This window comes from Micropterus dolomieu, linkage group LG02, assembly GCF_021292245.1.
Source record: "Micropterus dolomieu isolate WLL.071019.BEF.003 ecotype Adirondacks linkage group LG02, ASM2129224v1, whole genome shotgun sequence".
Taxonomy (NCBI): Eukaryota; Metazoa; Chordata; class Actinopteri; order Centrarchiformes; family Centrarchidae; genus Micropterus; species Micropterus dolomieu.
This window is the reverse complement of record NC_060151.1, coordinates 32,642,003-32,648,926: the sequence shown is the minus strand read 5'-3', so window position 1 is coordinate 32,648,926 and position 6,924 is coordinate 32,642,003. Positions and strand designations below refer to the sequence as shown.

General features: G+C 47.8%; 1 long non-coding RNA gene across 1 annotated transcript; it reads right to left on the bottom strand.

The window, feature by feature from the left end:
• Positions 1-4,464: 4,464 nt before the first annotated feature.
• LOC123963328 lies at positions 4,465-6,904 on the bottom strand. Its single transcript, XR_006823158.1, has 2 exons — positions 5,230-6,904; positions 4,465-4,681 (listed from the first exon to the last, which is right to left on the bottom strand). It is a non-coding gene; the product is annotated as an uncharacterized LOC123963328 (long non-coding RNA).
• Between the last annotated feature and the right edge of the window lie 20 nt (positions 6,905-6,924).

The window sequence follows — 6,924 nt, the reverse complement described above, 5'->3', positions numbered from 1 at the left end:
GGTGATTCTCAGTTTGAGGCCGGTGGGATCGACGGCATTGATGGAGGAACACAGGAAGGCCAAGAAGAAGAGGGACACCACACAGGAAGTCATCCTGACACAAAAATCTGCAGAAGAAGAAGAAGTCCTGACATGTTCAACAGGTTCATTAAGGAACTCCGGGGTTCTAATAATCTACAGAAAGGTTCAGCATCAGATCTGCAGAAAACAGCTGCAGCGTGCGACGACCCAACTGTACATCTGTGGCAGATATATGATGTGCCGACCTAGAATAAATCCCCTGGGAGCGAAGCCTAACAGGAAGCCGGCCATTTTCAATTTAATGGTCCTAACTTTAACGAGCTCCTCAGATTTTGGCTGTGCAATCTAAAGGCGTTGTTGATAAAAAGTCTCGCTATCTGTGAGTTCTGGTCGAAGTGTGTGTCCGTAGCGTCGCCTCGTGATGATTAGCCATGAAACAGGAAGTTGTTATAGCCTACTGGCAACAGGAAGTCAGCCCTTTTGTTTGATTTGAAGGGGATTTTCTACACTTCAGATGATTAGCCAGTGTTGTCCAGTGCCACCTAGGGGAAACAGGAAGTGACGTCTAACTCCTTTCTGACCGGTCCAAGCATGCGATAATTCAGAGCCACGTATCCCTATCTCCCAGCGTCGGCCGGGGCCCGCCCGACGCTGCTCGCAGCTTTTCAGTTTCTTCCAACTGTTGATGCACTTAAAGTGAATGCTTGGCCCAAAATAACTTTAACTTTTGTTAACAAAGGTATAAAACACACACTGGAACTTAAATCTTTTAATGTTGTTTATGTGTCTGAGCCTGTATTTTTAACCGATGTCATGTACTGTCTGTCAAATCATTGCTAATGGGGCAAATCTAATCGCCCCTCGGGGGGAAATAAAGGTCTCGAATTGACTTGCTCAGCACCACAAACAGACCTCAGGTAAGCTCACCTCTTTTCTGAGAACTTTGCAAATATGCAGGCAGGAAGAGCAAGAGGACGAGGAAGAGCTGCAGGAGGAAGATGGTGACGAGGACGAGGACAAGAGCAAAGAAGGGGAGCAGGCAACAGACATGTTTCCCAGGAAATCAGAGCCACTGTGGTGGAACATGTCAATCAGGCCTGCTGGGCAGGGTCCAGCCCAACCGTGGCATCCATACATTCGGTCTGGAGAACAGGCATGTGTTCAACTGTCCACCCTCGACTGTCCGTATGGGTTTGTTGCACCTCATTCTGAACTGCGTGATGTAGTCCATTACAGCAGGTCTACGCTCCTGAGTGAGCAGGAAAACGGGTACACTGCTGTGAAGTACATGTCATTTGGATGCTACTGCGTACAAAGTGACAGTACATGTGACGTCCAAACGACCTCCTGAGGGTCGTCTGTTCACCCATCAACAGCAACTGTCAATATGGTGTTGGCAAACGCCATCCGCCTACATCAGCTACGAGAGCCAACCATTGTGGTCACACAACATTTTACAATATCTACTGAGTCGCTACATCAACACTGTCCCGCACCGAGAGGCGGCCGTACAGGCTTCCATTCCAGAGGCCCAGCGTTCGGGTCAAAGACCAGTGTTGCTGTCCTGAACTGAAAAACGGCAGGATGTTGTGTCCCGCTGGCCTGCATAGATCCATGCAGACAGGTGACCTGTTTTGACTAAATTTGTCTGTGTGAAAAACACTGCAGTCCTGTGTTTTGGGTTGCACCATATGTATGTGTTTTCTGGCCTGCGGTGCAGATGCGTAGCCTCGTGGCTTCACCGGTGAAGTGTGGTTTAAACTAAAACAAGGCGCCGTGGCCCAAATGTCACAGGACAAAGAGCCTCTGCAAGGGTTTCTCCATCCCCGCTGCACAAACGATCAGCCTTCTGGATGCACTGCATGATGGGCCGGAGCAGCGCCGGTTTGTTCTCATCTGGCATGATGTTAGTTTCCACCAGGCTGCTTCATAGTTGTATATTTGTTCCTGTACTCCCCATTTCTCGATCCAATTGAGGAATTATTTTTGGCTCGGCGCTGAAAAGTATATGACCACCAGCCACATGCGTCTTCTGTAATGTAAGAGGTGTGCAGAGACACTGAGGTGGGTCGGTCCAGGGCTGGATATGCACACGCATGTGAGGCCACGTTTCTCTGTTGCTTAGCGAGGGATGACAGTGCAGGTGATGTGGCCAGACCCCAACATAAACCATCCCTGACTGGAAAACAGGGCCCACTACCTTTCCATCCCGCTAGTTTACAGTAACAGAAACTTTTCTTTGTGTTTTTGTTAAAAAAACCTGCAAAAAACCTGAAAAATTGAGAAATATTTTGTAACGCCTTTCTGTTTTTGTGTTTATTGAAATGTGAGTAGATGTTGTTTTATTGGAACGGTCTTTTCACAGAAGCCCGGATGAGAAAAAAGGCATACAGCAATGTTTTGTAGAAAGCACAGTGTCTGCCTGTGTTGTTGTTGTTGTTGTTGTTGTGCGTGAGCAGCTGGAAGAAACTGATGGACGGGAGCGTCAGCGCGGGAATCCAGCCAGTGACTCTATTTCTCTTTCACTTCAGCGCATTTGTTTAGATCGAGCATGCACGCATCAACTGGGGTTCAGCTGCTCGTCCCTGACTGCTGCCTGACGCAAAGAAAAATCAGTAATCGCTTCGTTACCTCATTTAACTCATTTAATGAGACGCGACTCTGCTGCAGTTCCTGAGCCACTGGAAGGTGAGACACTGCAGCTCCCCTCAGCAGGAGGGGCCGACATTTAACAGGAGCATTTTAGCAAGCAGAACCCCAAGTGCCTTTAATATCCATTCATTTAATGTTGGTCACTCGTCAGATTAACAGTCAGAAGCAGAAGAAGACTTACCTGTGTCCGTGAGGCTGATGTCTGTAGAGTCTCCGGCAGCTTCTACAAACCACCACTTCTTATACTCACACGTTTCCTCATGCAAACCATGAAGCTGCACATTTCTGAGACTCAGCAGTGACTAAATATGGACACGGTGTCTGTGGGTTGGCTGCTGAATACATTCAAATTACAACAGGTTTATCTCTGCTGATCCAGACAGTCAGATAGTTACAGAGTTAGGAAACAGTCAGAGTTCCTCTTTCAGTGTAACAGGTTTCATCAGGGGCCTTTTCACGTCACGTTTACCAACACAACCTTACTTCAGCTTCTACAGAAGATCTCACAGTTTCCACACCACATCTGTCAGGCAGGAGTTTGGGTTCTTTTAAGCCAACTTGCTCCTGAAAGTATTTTTATTTTCTTCAGGCTTCACTGTGGAGATCCTGTCAGTCCTGTTGCATGTTTCACTTTTGTCTGAAGGTCAATGTGAAAGTGGAGGAAATAAGCGCACCGATTGTGTCGGGTGCACAAAAGGGGGTTTTTAGAAAAAAATAATGAGTCGTAATGTGTTGAGCTTCCAAAGATTTGCTGGGCGGGTCGATGTTCAAACACACGTTTGTCTTTCGTATTTACGGTGAAGAGAGCGGACAGGTCCTGCATCAGGAGGGGAGGCATCTATGCAGTCCCCCCGAGTCAGATAAGTTGTAAACCCTTCTTAATGTTGTCTCGGTAACAGTTCCTAGTTAACATATCACTTATCTTAATTAGGATTTAGGAACCTGACACCCGTTCATCATAACCGGCAACGCTGGCTGTCTGGTGACGTCCTCTCAAAGTCAGCAGCGTGGGAAAGTGTTTATCTCCCTGTGATCGTCTGTCAGGCAGTTACTCAGCGTCAGGGCCGCAGACGGCGTGAGGAAGTTACACGTTCAACAGGACTGAAAGATGATGTGTTTGGGTTCAAAGAATCTTGAGATGAACTTTAAGGTGGAATTCAAACCTTCCAACCCTGCAGCTGGAACCAGGTTTAGGGTACATTACATTTACTCATAACGCTTTTACCCAAAGTGACTGACATTTGAGGAAACACATCGAGCATCAACACAGTAAGAGATGTACCAGTGAGAGCTGTCAGCCATCATGGCGGCCATCTGCCCCCCCAGCCGGTGGAGGCAGATGGCCGCCCACCCTGAGCCATGGTTCTGCTCGAGGTCTCTGTCCTTGCCTCTGTCGCCTAGTGCTGCTCTTGGTGGGGACTGTTGGGTTTCTGTAAATACACACTAAAAACTGGGTTAAAAAGCAACCAACTAATATCTGGGTTATTTCAACCCGGATGTTGGGGTTGATATTTTGACCCAGACGTTGGGTTATATTCACTACAATGTTGGTTTTTTTTAACCCAACACAATTAACCCAAAAAATGGCTTGAAGAAATAACCCAGTTTTTAGTGTGTATCATCGCAGAGTACGGTCTGGACCTGCTCTTTATGAAAAGAGACAGCAGATAACTGTCGTCGTGATCTGGCGCTATATAAATAAAAGTGAGGCAGCATCACATGGATTTAATAGCTCTGATTTACAGACTGGCCCTGAACGCACCGTGGCAGGTAAAGTCCAGACCAGCAAACTATATAAAAAATACTTTAATATCAGCAACAAACACAAACACTCACCACAGTGAGGACAAACCACGTTACACACACACAGATGCTGCTTTCAAATGCTGTCAGAAATATAACAATCATATAAAACACTTCCAAAACCGGCAGAAACAGGACGCACAACACAAAACAACTGTTTTACAGAAGAGCCGTAAAATATTTTTGGTACAGGAACCTTCAGCACCTGAAAGCAAAACACAGGTTTTTAGTAAAAGCGAAGAGTTTACGAGGAGCCCTTGAAGGCAGCATGATCAGGAATCCGGACACACTGACACCCAACCGGTTCCCCTCCCAGGGCGTCACATATGGACGCTTGGGGTCGCTGTTTAACGCCCTGAGCGCCAACGTTATCGTCGGTAATGAAATAATTAAAACTAGGAGTGAAAGAACATTTTCGTTACCTGAAATAAAAATAAAACAAAGTTATGAAGCAACAGTCTTTAGTTTTCGTGGCAGATAAGAGCAGGTTCACGAAGGCTAAACTAGCTTAGCTTAACCAGGTTAGGCTGAACGCCGAGCCCCCGACCCCGGAACAGAAGCTGCCCTGGTCCAGGACTGACAGACATTTTTGAAAGTTGTCTTTGTGGTCGCTTGTTCTTCCGTCCTCAGTAGGTTCGTGTCACGACATTAAACTATGACGATATTTCTCGTCAGGTGAAAAGCCGTCCCGCCAGACTCACACAACTGACATTTTTCACATTAAGTTTCAATACAAATGTAATTAAGACTCACAGAGCGAATCAACTCCGCCGAGCTGATGCAACGCCGGCATTTAACCGCGCCGCTCGAGCTGCGAGTCCAGCCAGCTGAAGCCAGCCTGCTCTGTGTGGGACTGTGAGCTGCTGAAGTTAACCTGTGTGGATCTGTGGAGAGATTTCTGCCTGTGTCGGTTTCACGTGCAGCGTGCAGTCCCAACCTGCGGCGGTCTGACGGTCTGACGGGGGTAACGTCACCACCAGAGGATCGATACGGTAACGCAGCGCGGAGTAAAGGGCGGGTGGACTTCATCATATGGTGGAACACAGATCTGTGGGAGGGACTCTGACCATGAAACACAGGAGCTGTTAAAGTCCAGGAGTTTCTCACTGAATTAACATGAACCACATTTCAAACAGAGACACAAAGAGGAGGGAAGGCGAAACCAGGACCAAAACCAAGTGAGTAACTAAACCAAATAAACTGAACTATAATTAGCTTGGCTGCAGTTAGCAAGAACAACTGTGCAACATCCGGTTAGCCTTTCAAAATAAAACCAGTGGATGAAGTTGTGAAAGGTCGCAGTTTGGTCCGGTTAGGGTTAGGATTCAGGAAAACATCACTAAAATGTAGACTTAATGTATCAAACGGGAAATGAACACCGGTCTCCTGGGTGAAAGTCCGGTTTCTGCCCCCCCTTACTCGGATTTATATGTAGCTGTACTTTCTGTGTTGAACTGTGACGCTGAAGGACGTTACTGGGCGAAGCTATCTGGCGCTCTGGGAGTGAGAACCCGTCAACACGGATTCTGCTGCCACATCTGCATTTGGCAGAGTCCTGGCGTCACATTTCTTTATCTCCAGTGTCACCCAGAGGCCAGGAGGATGCTGGGAAATGCTGTTCACACATACAGATATAAAAACACATTAACAACTACATAAACACATTAATCAGCTTCTGACGTTTACAAGGTCTTTAAATCACACACACAGTCCAGCAGGTACAAATGGCAGTGTCTCAGTCCGGTTTGGTCCCTTACAGGAAGTCTCGGTCCGGTTTGGTCCCTTACAGGAAGTCTCGGTCCGGTTTGGTCCCTTACAGGATGTCTCGGTCCGGTTTGGTCCGGTTCAGGATGTCTCGGCCCGGTTTGGTCCCTTACAGGAAGTCTCGGTCCAGTTTGGTCCCTTACAGGAAGTCTCGGTCCGGTTTGGTCCGGTTCAGGATGTCTCGGCCCGGTTTGGTCCAGTTCAGGATGTCTCAGTCTGGTTTGGTCCAATTCAGGATGTCTCAGTCCAGTTTGGTCCCTTACAGGAAGTCTCGGTCCGGTTTTGTTCGGTTCAGAATGTCTCAGTCCGGTTTGGTCCAGTTCAGGATGTCTCGGCCCGGTTTGGTCCAGTTCAGGATGTCTCAGTCCGGTTTAGTCCAGTTCAGGATGTCTCGGCCCGGTTTGGTCCAGTTCAGGATGTCTCAGTCTGGTTTGGTCCAGTTGAGGATGTCTCAGTCCAGTTTGGTCCCTTACAGGAAGTCTCGGCCCGGTTTGGTCCAGTTCAGGATGTCTCGGCCCGGTTTGGTCCAGTTCAGGATGTCTCAGTCCAGTTTGGTCCCTTACAGGAAGTCTCGGTCCAGTTTTGTTCGGTTCAGAATGTCTCAGTCCGGTTTGGTCCAGTTCAGTATGTCTCGGCCCGGTTTGGTCCAGTTCAGGATGTCTCAGTCCGGTTTAGTCCGGTTCA